The following is an 18,304-nucleotide window of genomic DNA, read 5'->3' on the forward strand; positions in this document are numbered from 1 at the left end:
GCTGTCCGATCGTGGGTGGGGTGGGGTCAGGATCGGGTAAAAAATAAAATTTTATAATTGATTTTTTTTTTAGAAAATGTTGTTTTTCCCAATAAAAAATTATTTAAAATTGGAGGAGAATTTTGGAAAATGTTTTCCTTAATTTTTGAAGGGAAGATTTTACTTAACTTTAAGGAAAATGAGTTGATTTGGAAAATATTTTCTAAAACTTTTGTCCCAACCAAATATGAAAAAACTGGAAAATATTTTCCAGAAAATGTTTTCCTTCATACCAAACACACTGTTAGTCTGTTTCTTTTAGAAAATCCTCTTCTATTCTAGATAGTAAATTCCTGTCTAAAAAATCATCTCCTCAAAAAAAAAATCCCCCCATAAAAATAAAAGATATGGGTATTTATAAGAGGGAAATTTGGAAAAAGGGTGGAAAATAGGATTCCCTTTCAAATTTGAATTTTGAATTGCTTTTGGAGGATAAGGTTGAGAAGGTTGTATTGTACCATTCTTGTCTCATTCTTCAACGGAAGAACGATATGAGCCACTGGATTCAGAGTGATGGACGAAAGAGGTGTGAGATCGAGAAACATGGATGACGGGTAGATCTCGTACGGAGAGGATAAGGGCGAGGGGGAGAAAACGACATCGGAGTGGGCTCGGGTCGCAATTGTGGGTCAATTTGAGGTTCTGGGTTCGTCCCGTTGAAGAAGAAGAAGAAACGTACAGGGGTGGGTTGTACGTGTATGTATTGGTATTGTTGTACAATGGTTTGTTGGTTGTATCAAAGTGGGTCTCTTTGTTATGGTTAGTGGACTGGGCTGATTGGAAGAAAGAGTGGGCTTCACTGGATGTAATGGCTGAAAGAATTGGATTTTGGCCCGAAATTGAGTTAAGTTGGAAGTCAAAGATGAGTTAAATTTGAGAAATAACCAAATTGAGTTAAATTAACAAATTCGGCTAAACCTTAAATCAGACAAATTAATATTAATTAATTAACGAGCTTCTTAATTTTAACAAAAATAAAATAATTAATTTAATAGTAAACTATTAAAAAATATAACCATAATTTAAACTAAACTAATTTAATAGAATACTTACGAAAATTAAAATCTTTTTGAGATGATTTTTAAATATTTATGAAATATACCAATTATATCTATAAAACTATATGATAATATATTTGTTAATTATAAATTATAAAATTCGACTAGGATTACTTAAAATGACTTTGGGAAAGTATTTGAATTTTATAAACTAATTATTCTAAATTGTTTGAAAATTAAGAAGATCGTGAATTAATTCCTATCGTGGAGGGTCAAAATTTGGTGTCAGCAGCTGTCCCCTATTTTACTTGGATTGAGCTCGCCTACATATCCCTTGGCATAGGAAATCAGGCTGTTTGTATTTTGACTCGATCGGTTGAAAAGGAATTCTATTATGCTAGATAACCTTCGGTTCTGGACAAGTGATAAATTAAGTCGAGTATGAAAACGAGAATTGTAACCTCTTAGCCGTGAATGTGGATCTCTTCACATCCATAAGTAAGAACTCACACAAACATAATCTTCAAAGCTTTTGGTGCATTGTCAATCTGATTGGAAGGTGCTTCTAGTAATCTACAGAAAAACCCACATGCCTTCTGACATGGGTGTGGTTAGATTGTGGTGGAAGTCGCTCCTTTGCTCGCGTCCTAAGAGTTTTACACTCTTCTTTGGACTATGTCCCAGTTCGCTGCTAAGAAAAAGTTCCATGTTGTGGTGCATCCTTGTTGATGTCATCCACACCTGTGGTTTGATTTGAGAATTCATCCACTTGGTTTCTCTCGATAGAGACTGAAACAACTTGTTAGTAGAAAATGTAACTTGAAAAGTGGTAGTATATCTTACGATGCTTTTTTGTTACTCTTGATGTGAAAGATGCACATAAGTATGTTCAATATATGTCGCTTTCGGACGCAGTATGTCCATTACAATTCGTGATTTGCTGAGGATTTAGAGATGTCATTGCTTATTTTCTGTATGGCAAACTCGGTGATCTTTGCAGCGATCTATCTAGCTCAACAATTATCCAACTATAACAAGGTGGATGACTCGATAATATTCCAATTGTAACGAGGTGGATGCTCAATAATATTCCAACTGTAACAAGGTGGATGCTCGTTAATATTCCATCTGTAACGAGATGGATGCTCGATAATATTCTAACTGTAATGAGGTGGATGCTCGATAATATTCCATCCGTAACGAGGTGGATGCTCGATAATATTCCATCTATAAAAGAGGTGGATGCTCGAAAATATTCCATCCGTAACGAGGTGGATGCTCGATAATATTCCTCTATAAAAGAGGTGGATGCTCGATAATATTCCATTTGAAACGAGGTGGATGCTCGATAATATTCCAATTGAACGAGGTGGATGCTCGATAATATTCCAATTGTAACAAGGTGGATGCTCGATAATATTCCATCTGTAACGTGGTGGATGCTCGATAATATTCCAACTATAACGAGGTGGATGCTCAATAATATTCCAACTGTAACAAGGTGGATGCTCGATAATATTCCAACTATAACGAGATGGATGCTCGATCTATTCCATCTGCAATAAGGTGGATGCTCGATAATATTTCAACTATAACGAGGTGGATGCTCGATAATATTCCATTTGTAATGAGGAGGATGCTCGATAATATTTTAATATAATTCAAAAATAGGAACCTGAAATGGAAAAAAGATATATGAACCACTTATGGGGTGGATCGCGCAACAAAACTATATGCCAAAGTCTTTGATTGGCCATCAAAACGCTCAATCAACTTATGGGGTGGATACTCAACAAATTGGAATTTTGACTCTAACATTATCAAGAAACACGCATGCCTAAATTACTATGCGACAAACATACTAAAACCTAAATTGACATATATACATGTCGCGACTATGATTCTCTCTTTAAAAGACAGAATTATCGAGGTGAATAACTTAATTCATTCACAAGATTGAAGACACTTTCATCTTCCTTGACAAACTCAACAAAATTTAAGTTGTTGCAAACATTTCAAATCGTTATCAAAAAATTTATAATGAGTTGATAACTTTGACTGTTATGGAGATATTACAGTCACCAATATCTTTCTGATTGGAGTCGTTAATCTTCCTTTGCAACACTTCTAAGATAGTGTTACTTTTGATCATTTTAAGATTTGGTGTCGATTTCACATATGATTCTGACTTTACCAATACTATCACCTACAAAGCTCGATACCAAACGTTAGTATCGACTACGAAGTAAAGAATAAAATTAAAGTTGAAGAACTAGATTAAGTCATTTGGCTTATCGAGATTAGGCTATGATGAGCCTAGTTTTAACTTTGATCATGACTCGTAACTTGGGATCCTCCAGCACATTGTTTCTTACAACTTTGAAAGAATCTATTATTGTTGGCTTTAATATTCCTGCAAGATAAAAAAACTCGTTCAAAAATCACTCAAGGCGACGTAATGAAATGAAGATAAAATGAGACTGAAAGTTTTCTAGTTATGTTGATGAGGCCAAAAGAGGCATAAATGATGTCTTTTCCCACGCTTGGCAGCTTTGACATTGCCATTTTTGTGATTTCGTTATTCCTGCATTCAAAGAAAAATTCTTAGTTTGAAAGACTGATTTGTGTTGGTATTGTTTCCATGCTCCTTCTTGTAGTTGGCTTACACGCTCGTTCGTCCTTTGTAAGACAGTCTTGATGGAACTTTTTAGGACCTTCCTCAAAAATTATGCCACGGTCTAAAATATGTTTAACTCTCCTAACTTTCTTTGTTAATTCTAAACTTTCCCATTCAAGAATTTGAGGCCCCTCCTCATAATTTTGTCCCAGTTTGCCTCAATAAGTAACAAATGACATTTGTGGAATTTCTGAAGTCATCTCAAAAGTTCTGTCCCAGTTGCAAACTTGATTATTTTAATTTTTGAGATCCACCCAAAGCTAACTCCGTAGCATTTTGGTCTTCTGTTTTGACTTTTTATAGAAGACTATCTTTGAACGAATTTTTGAGATACTCTCAAAAATTCCGTCCCAGTTTCCATTATGAAGAGAAATGGAAATTTTACGGGAAATATAACCGAGCCGTGTGGCGCCTATGTATCCTGTTGAGGTAGGAATCAGGTCAAACATAGTTCCCACAAAGAGATTAACAAAAGTAGGAATTTTACAAAGAAACCGACCGAGGCTGACATAGGCCGCCTACGTATCTCATTCTTGAGAATTCAGGTCAAACGTAGTTCAAACAAAGGAAACATTAAAAGGGGATAAAAGAGTGACCGAGACCGACATAGGCTGCCTACGTATCTCTTTCTTGAGAATTCAGGTAAGACGTAGTTCATTGCAAGAATTGTGCGATAAAATGAGGGAAAAAAAAGGTTAAATGCATTTCCAAAAGAAAGGTAAAAACTTTATATGCAAAATTTTTACCAATGTTGGGCATTCTTTTTCTCCATCTTTGATCACGAATATCTTCCAATGACCCAGTTCATAAACATCTTGTACTCACTCTTAAGCATCCAATATATTATCCTACGAGGTGGTTTTCTCAATACTGATCAAATTGTTGTTGATCATGTTTTGTATCTTGTGCTTCAAGGTTGAACAATTCTCTGTGTCGTGTCCAATAACTCCTGATTGATAAGCACATCTCTGGTCAGCCCTGGAAAAATTTCCAAAAGGAATGGCTGGTCTTCCTTCTATAGGATAGAGAATGCCCATTGCTTTCAACCTTTCATAAAGTTGAGTTTGTGATTTCTTTAATAGTGTAAGTACTTTATGAGCCTTCCTAAAATTTGGACAGAGAAATTTTTACTGATTGACATTATGGTTTTGATATTACGTTTGTGGAGCTGACCACATATGGGTAGCTATGACTGATATACCGTGGATTCATGGTATTTTTAATGCCTTTTACTTAAGTTTAGTGAGTGTCCAAAAGCCTTTTTGTATTGATTTTTATGTAAATTTTTCTTTATTTGCAGGAAATCTGTCCAAAGATGAACGCGGAAGTTTTTGAGCGAGAAATGCAGAAGAGACCACCTACGGAGTCTGTGACGGTCTATCGAGCTTGTGACGGTCCGTAGGTGGCATCGTAGATAAGCTGCTGAAGGAAGATGGGGAAGTCTGACCCAGTGTGGGATTACGAAAGTTTATGACGGATCGTCATAGCCACAACGGTCCGTCCTGCTGGTTTGTCGCAATGATCAGAGAGTAGTCCCAGTACCCTATTTCCAAGAAGTTTAAGTGTTATGGAACGGAGACCCTCGACGGACCATCATGCTTGGAACGGTCCGTCATACCTTCCGTTGAGGGTAATGAAGAGAGCAGTAGAAGAATTTGTGAAGTATGGGATGACGCAGGCCTTGACGGCTCGTCGTGACCACGACGGTCCGTCACGAGGTCTGTCGACTGATATACCGTGGTTTCACGGTATTTTTAATACTTTTTCCACAAGTTTAATGTGTCCAAAGGCCTTTTTGTACTAATTTTTATGTAAGTTTCTCTTTATTTGCAGGAAATCTGTCTAAAAGATGAATGCGGAGGTTTTTGAGCAAGAAATACAGAAAAGTACCACCTACGGAGCTTGTGACGGTTCGTCGTGCTCGTGACGGTCCGTAGGTGGCATCGTAGTGCAGCTGCTGAAGGAAGATGGGGAATTCTGACCAAGTGTATCGTTACGGAGTGCATGACGGACCGTCGTAGCCATGACGGTCCGTCCTGCTGGTTCGTCATGAAGATCAGAGAAGTAATCCATGTACCCAAATTCCATGAGTTCAAGCGTTTTGGAACGGAGACCTTCAACGGAACTGTTGTGCCTTTGACGATCCGTCATACTTGCCGTCGAGGGTAATAAAGAGATCAGCAGAAAAAATTGCACAAGTATGGGACGACGGAAGCTGTGACGGTCCGTCGTGACCACGATGATCCGTCGCGAGGTCCGTCGACCCAGCCGCGTTTTGACAGATTTCCAGCAAATAGAGTCCTTATTTAATTAGGTTTTTATTTTTTATAAATAGTTCGAAAAACCTCGTTTTTGGGGTTAGACTCTTGATTATTTTTAGACTCTCTGTTAGACTCTTTGTTAGACTCTTGATTATTGTTAGACTCTTTGTTAGACTCTTAAATAGTTTTAGACTCTTGTAATTGATTGTTGGTGACTTTTCTTGATTAATCAAGTGAACTTTTAGATTTTACTATTTCTCATTGAAGTAGGTGCATGAATTCTTATATTACATATTTGATAGTGTGATTATGACTATGGGTAACTAAACTCCATAACTAGGGTTGTGGGACCCATAGGCGAATAATGAGGTAAAACCTAACTAAAATAACAATTCTAGAATAGTGTCTAGCATGTATTGATAATTCTTTCGCTTAGAAGTCTTTTTAACGGATGGCCAACGTTAGNACCAAGGAGGTAGATAATAGGAAAAGAATTATCAACATAGATTTAGTGTATACTATCTAATAGGCTAGTATTGATTGGTACAAGGTAATAACTTAGTCAAATATCGAATACGATGCTTAATATGAGGTAAAGGTAAGGATAGTATAGCAACACACGTAGCCGGACCAAGGTGCGGAGTGAAATTTTCTAGATGCCTGACAAAGGATTTAGAAATACATAACTTATCACTTTGCATGCAAGATACTAGGAAATAATTGTTATAATTAGAATTATCAAGTTATGAACATGTGGGGAACACGTAAACCCTAGTTACTTTGATTAATTGAATAAACTCCAACATTTCAAGCTGTTAGTTGTCTCTTTTAATTTCGCTAGTTATTTTCATTTATTTAGAAATAGAAACCCCCCCCCCTTTTATCATTTTTGCTTTCCAAGGAAATAATTGACTGAACAATAGTAATAATAGATTGAAGTTAAGTCTAAACTATTTTCCTCGTGGGAACGATCCCAACCTCATTATATGGGTTATTTACTTGACACGACTGCTTTACTTCTTATTTGAGAAGTAAGTTTGAGCGTATCAAATTTCGGCGCCGCTGCCGACGAAAGTAGCTTTTAGATGAACTTAAACTTATTATTATAGTTTAGTTGATATTTTCTTGATTTTACTTTGTTTTGTTGTTTTTGATTATTGCAGAACCATCTTCCTTGTATGCCAAATACACGGACAGAAAGATAACCCTTGTTTCCCTACGATCACAAATTAGAGCGTACACTACGCAACATGAATCGAAATGTGGGAATTAATGATGATGATCCAAACCAGAACATCCCAACTCCGGTTGATGTTCATGGTCAGTTGTTACCCGATGCTCCGGGTGAAAACCAACAGAGGGGACACAATCCCGCTCCACGTCCCCAAGAATACTACAGAGGCTATGACAATATAGCAGACTCCGATGGGCCGCTTGTCTTGCCCCCTTTACCACCAGCCACACCTTTGTGGTAACTAGTAGCCTGATGCAAATGCTCACTGCCAGAGGTTTTTTTTTAGGGCTACCTTCTGAGGATCCACATGCCCATATCGCTAAGGTAAGGGCAGTGTGAAAAGCTGTTTAGGGAGGCCTGAATTGGACTTGGATGTAATAGGGCTAAGAGTGTTTCCTCTCTCACTGATGGGAGAGGCTGCTATTTGGTTTAGTGAGCTCCCTTACAACTCAGTTTTCACTTGGAACCAACCAAGGGACGTTTTCTTAGCACGCTACTACCCGGTCTCCAAGAAACTAAACAACAAAGACAGAGTGAACAACTTTGTGGCACTACCAGGAGAGTCAGTTAGTAGTTGTTGGGATAGATTCACCTCGTTTTTGAGAAGCGTACCCAATCACCGCATAGATGATGAGTCACTGAAGGAATACTTCTATCGGGGATAGGATGATATTAATAAAGCAGTGTTGGATACTATAGCGGGTGGTTCTTATGGGGAGTGTCCTTATGCTGAGATTGCTGAAAAGTTACAGAAAATCTCACGGAACAATAAAGCTTGGAGTACTAGGATGTCAGATACTGGGAGAAACACCTTCGCAATGCAATCCACTCACAACCCAGCCACAGATGAGATCCGTGAAGAGATGGCACAGATGAGAACTGAGCTTGGGTTGGTATTAACGCATATCACTGGGGGTGTAGAAAAGATAAATGCAGTTAACTACTTTTCTAAACTACCACCACCTAATGATGAATGCTATTATGCGGAGGATTCCTATGCAGTAAATTAGCAGACGGGGGGTTTATTACCGAGTGCCCAAGGCTCAAACCACGATAATTGGCGCCAAGGTCAAGGGAACAAAGGTCGGATCTATGGTAACTATAACCTTGAGGGTCATTATGTCCGAGATGGAAACTACAACCGCAATAACAACTTCAACATGGGTAACTACGGTAACAGAAATTATAGGATTGGGCCCTATGCACCTCCTCAAAATTGTGAAGTTACTCCTAGGGATGATGGACATAGTATGGCGCGAGTTGAGGATATGTTGCACAAAATGATGAGGAGGTTCGATGCTAGTGATGAGCACATGAAAGAGTTAAGGAGTGATTTAGCGGGTATTGGGCAAAAAGTCGATACACATGCAATATCGATTAAGCAGATCGAGTTGCAAATGGACCAATTATTTGCGACTGTGAACACACGGCAACCGGGCACTCTTCCTAGCAACACCGTCCAAAATCCAAAAAATGATGCACACTGTATGGCAATCACTACTCAGGGTGGTGAGCAAACCATTGACCCACCTATGCCGTCTAATGAGGAAAAGGTGACAAAGGATAATGATAAGGTGGTAGAGGGAAGTGGTGAAGCAGAAGATAGCACTAGAAAAGATGCAGCAGTCCCTATAAAAGTAATTCCCATGCCTAGACCACCACCCCTTTCCTTAGAGGTTAGTGAAATAGACCGAGGATGGTAAATATTGGCGTTTTATAATTTGTTGAAGCAACTTTCTATCAATGTCCCTTTGGTAGAAGCTCTAGAACAAATGCCCGGTTATGCCAAGTTTATGAAAGATCTGGTTACAAAGAAAAGATAGGTCACTTTGGAGGATGATGATAAAATGCAGCATTGTAGTGCTATTGCTACAAGATCTCTCGTACAAAAGAAAGAAGATCCGGGTGCGTTCACTATTCCTTGTACAGTGGGTCATTACATTTTGCGAAAGCATTATGTGATCTGGGGGCAAGAATAAATCTCATGCCCCTCTCGATTTACAAGAAGTTGGGTTTGGGTGACCCAAAGCCCACTGCAATGCGGCTACTGATGGCTGATCGAACAGTGAAAAAGCCTATAGGGATAGTCCACGATGTGCTAATAAAAGTGGAGTCGTTCATATTTTTGGCAGATTTTGTTATTCTTGATTGTGAAGTCAATTTTGAAGTGCCTATTATTCTTGGGAGGCCATTCCTTGCTATGGGTAGAGCCTTAGTTGATATGGAAAAGGGGCAGATGAAATTTTGGTTGAACAATGAAGAAGCGACCTTCAACATTTGTAAGTCCATGAGGCAGAGTGGTGAGCTCCAATCGGTATTTGCTATATCCTACAAAGAAAAGATGAAGAAGGATAATGACTTAAAAAGTGAAAAATGAGAGTTTATGGTTGGGGATTCGGTGCTTTTAGACAGTTCAAGGTTGCATTGGCTTCCGGGAAAGCTCAAGTACGTATGGACGGGCCCTTACTTGATTACCCAAGTATTCCCTCATGGAGCAGTTGAGTTAAAAACCAAGGAGGGAGTGCGGTTTAAGGTGAATGGAGAACGAATAAAACTCTATTTTGGGCATACTGCATCGGTGAATAAAGTGATAGTGGCATACCATCTTGATGAAGGCTGAGTAATCAAGTGTCCTCAGTCGTGCCGCGACGTTAAATCAGGCGCTTGTTGGGATGGAACCCAATACTTATAGTTTTTTCTTTTTAGTAATGGTAGCATTTTCTACTAATGGGTTTAAAATTTGCAGGCACATCACTAGGAAATTCTGTAGAAAATCACTCTGCAACAGTCACTGACGGATACATCGACGACCCGTCACGACCGTGACGGACCGTCGCATGAATCCGTCGTGCCGGGTACGTCTATCTGTTATTCTCAAAACTAGGGCACACGCGACGGAACCAATGACAGACCGTCTCAGATGCGACGGACCGTCGTCGGGGACTCGTCGTGTAATTAATGAAGCGTACCCGACCCTACCCGGCTGGAGGTTTTAATAATTCTTAAGATAAAACCCCCACTCCCTTCATTTCACCCCACTCCTTCCCTCTTCTTACAATTTCCTTCCCTTTTAAACTTCCAAGTTCATAACCCCCTCTCTTTCAACCCATCATTCTTCCAAATTCCCCAATTCCTAAAATTCACTATCTACTAGTCGGAGTCTGCCGCTTTGGTTCCCTACTTGATCACCAAGTACCTTCCTCGCTTGTTTTTCTCATATTCTCAGGTATGTGTCTCTGATTTCTACCCATTTACTTTGCATTTTTGTTTATCAATTAGTACTAGCCTAGTTCTTATTAATGGGTTCATTCTTTAATACAAATTCTGTCTGACCTAGGTTGAGAATCCTCAAAATTGCCGTGTTAAAACTCTAGAAATAGGTGCTTTAGCATTGCTAGTTTACTAGGTATTTGGGTTAGACAATTGTAGGTTAAAACACTAACAATTCCATTTGGGTCATAGGGGTTGAATGGGGCATCACCAGTTCTATCACTGAATGACAGAACGAGACCCCGATGACGGACCGTCGTAACCAAGGCGGACCGTCATTGGGTCCGTCCCAATATCCCTAACACCCCACCGTCCAATTCTCTCCAAGTGTCCACCAACGGTCACATGTGACGGACCGTCGTTCCCACGACGGTCCGTCCTGCACAACCGTTCTGGGTGTCAGAGACCCTATTCCTAATGATCTCTAAATTTTTCTAAGTGTCCTACAACAGACACATGCGACGGACCGTCGTTCCCACGACGATCCGTCCTGCACAACCGTTCTAGTTGTTAGAGACCCTATTCCTAAGGGTCTCTCACTTTTTCTAAGTGTCCTCAAATGGACACATGCGAAGGACTGTCGTTGCCACGACGTTCCGGCCTACACAACCGTTCTGGTTTTCAAAGACCCTATTCCTAAGGGTCTCTCACCTTTTCTAAGTGTCCTCCAACAGACATCTACGACGGACCGTCATACCCTCGACGGTCCGTCCTGCGTAACCGTTATGACGGTCAGAGACCCCTCTCCTAAGGGTCTCCATACTTTTTCCAAGTGTCCTCTTACGGACAACTACGATGGACCGTCATACCCTCGACGGTCCGTCCTGCATATACCATCATACTTGTCAGAGACCCCTCTTCTAAGGGTCTCCACATTTTTTATTTTTATTTTTTATTTCAAGTGTCCTCTGATGAACACCTACGACGGACCGTCATACCTGTGATGGTCCGTCCTGCATATACCGTCATACTTGTCAGAGATTTTCTTCAGGGATCTCCACATAAACATAGTTTAATTAAGACATGACGGACCCCATGACGGTCCGTCGTACTCACGACGAGCCGTCACCTGGTCCGTGGAGTTTCACTGTTACTATAGAAATTTCATTACATCTTAACTCTTTTATTTATTTTGTGTGGTTTTGCTTGTCTTGTTTGCTCCTTCTAGTACTAATATTGATTCTTTACAGGTACTATCTGTTATGGCACCAAAACAAGATCGATTCTACGCACGCGGGCGATCGAAGTCTGTCGCCCCGTCTGCCCGCCTGGTCATTGGCTCTGATGATGAGCGTGACCCCGAGTACGTGCCCCCAGACACTTCCACCCCATCCCGAGCTGCACGTGCTACCAAAGCCACACCAAAAAAGGTGGCATCCGGCGTAGTCACTGCCTCCTAGTCTGATGAGGAGCGCACACTGACTGGCACACCTTCTGGGTCAGCTACCAATGAAGAAGGAGCGTCTGGCTCCTTAGGAGTTTCCTAGTCGGAGGAAGCCTTCGGATCTACTGAGGTCCCTGCACCCGCCACCGCTGCACAGTCTGCCTCGTCTGATGAGGCTGACAGTTCTGAATCCACACCCGGCTCACCGACTCGTGCTCTCACCCCGGTTGCCGACCAGCCCAAGCGATGGTGTGTCGACGAGCAGTATAATGTTTATTCCGACGCAAAGTTCCTGAATGGCAAAGGAGTCATGACATGGACACTTACATTGGAGCGGCGGGTCCTTATGGGAAGTCTCCCGACTATTCTAGAGATCCAAAATATCTTCACCAGACATCGACAGGAGTGGACAGCGCGTTCGTTGGGACGTTATACTGAAAGGTTGGTCAGAGAGTTCTACGCCACTTACGTGGCTACTCTCAGATCACAGATTGATAGGCGGGCTGCCCCCACCAAATAGGCCCCACTGGAGCATGTCCGAGTACGTGGAACAGGTTGATATCTCCCTGCCTGCCATCCGCCGGTATCTATACGGAGAGAATGTTGATTCAAATCGGACCCCTCTCACCGCCGAGTTTGACTACCGGTGGAAAATTGTAAAAGAGGGCCAATTCCTGCGTGAGCCATCGCTGAGAGAGACCACCAAGAGGTGGATGGCCCTGCACTTGTCCATTGATGGAGAGGGTGCTGACTGGGGACCGAGCCGAAGGGAGCTATCAAAAAGGCTAACCTGAACTTCACGGCGAAGTTTTTGTGGTTGATTGTCCGCCACTGCCTTTCCCCCATAGCCGCTGATAATATAGTCACATGGGATCATGCAGTACTGATGGCGGCGATGATAGCCGGGTTTGAGGTGGATTTTGCTTGGCTTTTACAGGCGGTCATGCACGAGAGGGCTTTTAAGGTCACAACTACATACCCTTTTCCGTGAATGATATTTTCTCTATGTAGGTTCGCAGGTGTGCCTATATGGCACGTTGATCAGCTCAAGACCCCGCTGGGCACTGTTGATATCGGCCTCATCAGGGATGAGGCCAATGAGTTGGCTCCACGCAGAGGGCCCCGTCCAGAGTTGCCTCCACTTGGTGACAATATGGATGATACGGTAGCACAGGCCCTCACGGCTACGCAGGCAGCTTCCACTGACTCTACCTCGGTCGACTCTATCCAGGGTAGCAGCACTGCCCCGAGCTCCTCTCGCTCAGTCCGTTTCCCCACTCTGGTCCCGCTTGCTAGGGTCCAGAAATTAGAGGCAGAGATGGCTACACTTCTGCATCACATCCAGCCTTGGATGCAGAGGTCTATTGCTGAGGTGGAAGAGCGCTTGGAGCGTAGAATGGTCCAGCACACAGAGCGGAAGATCGCTGACGTTCATCAGCTCTTGGACGCTTTTGAGTTGCGGGTGCTAGCCCGGCCAGCCCCTCAGGTGGATGTGTCGACCCTTCAGGCTGCGGTCGACAGTCTTCGCGCAGACATCGATATGATCTTAGAGGCTAGGGTGCCTGAGTCTGAGGCCCTTTCTGTAGAGCCTGCTGAACACACAGTGATGGCGGCCCTATTTGCCACTTCGGAGATCCCACCACCTCCCCCTCGAGAGCATGCCAAGAGGCGTAGGGTTCGAGAGAAGGAGGAATCTCGAGAACGGAAGAAGGAGCGCCATGAGATGGAGGCTGCGAGGAGATCCTCGCTTGCTGATGAGGAGGCGCGTCAGATGAGAGCAGTAGAGTTAGCTGCTGGGGCGTCTAGCTCCAGAAATGTAGAGATAGCGGGAGGCACTGCTGATAGTGTTGTTGATGCTGAGGACACTACTGAGGGTGTCCAGATTACAGAGGTAGTGGGTTCCGAGGAACCGGACCCACCAGCTTGCTGATCGTCGGCGCTTTGCGCCCCAGGTTTGCTTCACCTACCACTCTAGTATTCCAATTTTTTTATGCATTGGGGACAATTGTATGTCTTTTTGTTGGGGCTGGGGTAAATGGAAAGTGAGTGCTAGGGTGAAGTCTGAGTAGCCCAATTCACTATCCTCTTTTGGGGTTTTTTTGCCTGTGTTCTTTTTTCCCAAGAGACTGATTTTTTTTCCTGTTGAACCGCCATGTCTATATGTTGTCTACATTGTTTAATTCTGAAGCATGATGGCTAAAATGATATCCTGATAAAATGAAAATGATGCATGACTAGGCATAGTAATTTATATATGTGTGGCTTTAAGCATGACATAGAGGTACACCACTGCATGACCTTAAGTCTAAAATGCGAACTAGGTGTCTGATAATCTGGTAGAGTAATTAGATGTCAAGTGAGTGTGAGGAAGATTTGAATAGTCCACTATTTGTACTTAGCTAGAACATGCTTGGTTAGTCTTTCTAAAAGTAAGTTGTAATAGACAATTAGGAAAGATCATAAGCCCTTGTTCAATATAGCCCATTTTTAGCCTAAATAAAAGAAAACCAAATGAAATTAATCCTTCTTTGATCCAAATGATTTGATCTTAAACTAGACCTTTCTTTTTCACCCAACTGATCTTTTCTGAGAATAATATATTGGCCCTGGTCCCTCCTTGGACATGTGCACCTCAACTTATGCAAAAAGCATAAGTTGAGGGTGGCTAATGCAGTAAACAACCCTTTTTATGGCCCTGACCCAACTTTGGGTATTGTGTACTTTGACTTATGGCAAAGCAATGAGTTGAGGGTGGCTATTATGAGTAATACTCTGGAAAGTGGGGTTGAGAGAACAAAGAGAGACAAAGAACAAAAGTAATGTGACTCAAGAATCAGTTGAAAGAAAAGTAAAAAAAAATAATAATAAAAAAAAATTTAAAAAATACAAGAAATACAAGCAATAAAAGAAGTGAGTCACTTACACAAATGAAGAAAGAAGGGAAAATAGCAAGGTGAAAGAATATGAGAAACTGGGCGAAATAAAATGATAAAGTGGTACGTTTAGACGATATGTCAAGGAGGGCAAAAAGTCACTAAAGTATACCTAAATATACACTACCTGACCCTGAGCCTATGTTACAATCTAAGAAAGTCCTATCGCTGTATAGCGAACTTAAAGTAGTGAAAATAAGGGCAATCTTATGACAATATGTATGAATGAGTGTGAATTTGTTCTGAGAGTGAGTGTTGAAAAGTAATACTTATACTTAAACAGAAATCATTGTGTGAAAAATGAGGATTTTGTTTTGAAGTGAGGACACTAGTTGCAATACCGGAAATATTAGCACGTCGGTGAGAAATTGAAGAGGATAGGTGTTAGTGCATGGTGATTTTGTGACATAGTATGATTCCACATAAACTAAAGGGGGATTTTGTGAGGAAAATAATTCGAATGTTGTCAAGACTAATAATGAAAATAAATTTAATTATTAAATATAAATATTTGGTTTTAAATTTAAAACGAGAAATGACTATCTTTGGGAGATAATTAAATCAAACCGAGAATAATATGTAAGATGTTAGTCAATCAACAAATAAATAGATAAATATTTAATTTAGGACTTTTGCCCAAATTCCTATCTGATGGGCTTCTGGCCCGAACTTGTCCTAAAGTCTAGGTAAGGGGCTGCATTGTTGGGCGTCTTTTATGTTTGATTTCTGTGTATATATTTCATGTATACCACTGTATACGGGAAGTATTTCATCCCTATTCCATGTATATTGGAGGTAATATCAAATGCATACAATCTATTTTGGCCTCTGTAACCTATGTTGCCATTTTTATCACATATTTTTTACGCAGGATCGTATATCAGTGTATAAAGGTCGTATTTCAGCCTATTTTGAGCCTTCAAAATCAATTGTGCAGCTCCTCTTTCAATTCTTTCAAACATCCGAAATCCAATAAAGTAAGGGACGACTGGAAATGCAAATTAATGATATGCGAGGGATGAGGAGTCCGTGAAGACTCGGTCCAAGTTCATACAGAAAAAAATAGGAAAGCTTAGCATGATTTTTACTTAACCCAACCAAATCAAACCAACGCCTACTAAATCGAGCAACAAAATAGTAAAACACTCCAAGATGAATTCTACATGAGTCTTTTAAATTTTTTTTTATGAAGTATAAATGCCACCGAAGACAAGACAAGAGTAGATTTTGCAAAAAGGGAATAAACCATACTCAATACACTTAACTTAAAATGAAGAAATCAATTTGCCTTATATTTTGCTATCATTAAAATCACATATCTAGATTGGAGAAATTAAGACGGTAAATATAACAAAGTAAATCAAGTACTAAGCTAAAGAAAAATTAAAAAGGACTTGGAATAGACTCAAATCTTAAGCAGCTGCTCATAAATAAGTCATCGGAAATGAACTGAAAAAACAAACAAAGTAAATGCTACTGTCTAAATGGATAAGCATCGAACTGAAATCAAACCCAAGATATAAACATAATTTTAAAGACAAGTTAAGGTAGAGGAGAAATACAAACAACAACTAGTAGAGAAACGATCGAACATCAGTCCTTCGACATCCATACATACACATTCAAATCATTTTGAATCCAAACAAACATAAGTAAAGAAGGTACATCAATTAAGAGCTAAGATCAGTCACAAGGCATTGAGCCAAATCATCCGCTAGATAATGGACTAGAAACTACAGAATAAATACGATTCAAGAACGAAACAAGGAAGTATACCTCTCTCGGGGCAGCAAACTGAGCCGACGAGATGAAGAATAGTGACTTCACCACAGATGGAATTTCACCAGATTCCGACAAGCTCCGACGAATTCGAGTGAGAAAATCACTAAGGCTGTGAGCTCTTAATGATACTAAACTTGTGAGCTCTTAATGTATTTTTGCCTATAGCTATTTTTGGAGATTTTTGATCTCTTAGCCTATTTATTTTTGAAAATTCTCTTCTATTCTAGATAGTAAATTCGTGTCTAAAATAATCTCCTAAAAATTACAATCCCCCCAAAACAATAAAAGAGATGGATATTTTTGAGAGGGAGATTCGAAAAAGGGGGCAAAATGGTATTCTCTTTCGAATTTGAAATTTGAATTCCTTTTGGAGGATAAGGTTGAGAAGGTGGAATTGTACCATTCATGTCCCATTCGTCAACGGAAGAACGGTTTGAGCCGCTGGATTGAGAGTGAAGGGCGAAAGAGGTGTAAGATCGAGACAAATGGATTACGGGTATCTATCGTATGGAGTGGATAAGGGCGAGGGGGAGAAAATGACACCGGAGTGGGTTTGGGTCGCAATTGTGGGTCGATTTGAGGTTCTGGGTTAGTCCCGTTGAAGAAGAAGAAGAAACGTACAGGGGTGGGTTGTACGTGTATGTATTGGTATTGTTGTACAACGGGTTGCTAACTGTATCAAAGTGGGTCTCTTTGTTATTGTTAATGGGCTGGGCAGATTGGAAGAAGAAGTAGGCTTCACTGGATGTAATGACTGAACGAATTGGATTTTGGTCCAAAATTGAGTTAAGTTGGAAGTCAAAGATGAGTTAAATTTGAGAAATAGCCAAATTGAGTTAAATTAACAAATTCGGCTAAACCTTAAATATGACAAATTAATCTTAATTAATCAAGCTTCTTAATTTTTTAAAAATAAAATAATTAATTTACATGTAAACTAGTAATTAAAAAATATAACCATAATTTAAACTAAACTTATTTAATAGAATACTTACTAAAATTAAAATATTTTTGAGATGCTTTTCAAATATTTATAAACTATACCAATTATATTTGTAGAACTATATAAAAATATAATTGTTAATTATAAATTATAAAAATCAACTAGGATTTGATTTTGGAAAGTATTTGAATTTTATAAAACTAATTATTTTAAATTGTTTGATAATTAACAAGCTTGTGAATTAATTTCTATTATGGAGGGTCAAACTTAGGTGTCAACACCTTCAACAAGACTTGTATTTAAACAAAAAAATAATAATAATTGGTGTTTGCAGATTTATATTCAAAAAGTAAAAGTCAAATTTGTTAAGTAGAGAATAGTACTCCATAAATATGGGATGTGTCTGTGAGTGTAACATAAAAGGAGGATTTTGTTGGAGATGCAGAATGTGTGTGGGGTGTGGAATTTATGTTTTTACGTTTGTGGGGTCTAATAATCCAAGTGAAGATGGTGTATAAAAGGATAAAAGGGATGATCAAGTCGTCAACTTTGAGCATTTTACGTCCACCTTCCGATAAGGATGAGAATGAGAATGATGATGAAGGAAATTTTTTTTGGTCATCAACTATTCCCGCTTAGGCTAATAGAGCGTCTGTTGCTCATCACGACTCTTCTTCTCTCTCCTCCTATTTTCCTCAACCGGTCAGATCGATCCCCTTTAGGCTTTATCACCTACTCAAACTTTAAGAATTTTTGTTTGTACACAATAATAAATTAGGACTC

Source organism: Solanum pennellii, chromosome 9, assembly GCF_001406875.1.
Source record: "Solanum pennellii chromosome 9, SPENNV200".
Lineage (NCBI taxonomy): Eukaryota > Viridiplantae > Streptophyta > Magnoliopsida > Solanales > Solanaceae > Solanum > Solanum pennellii.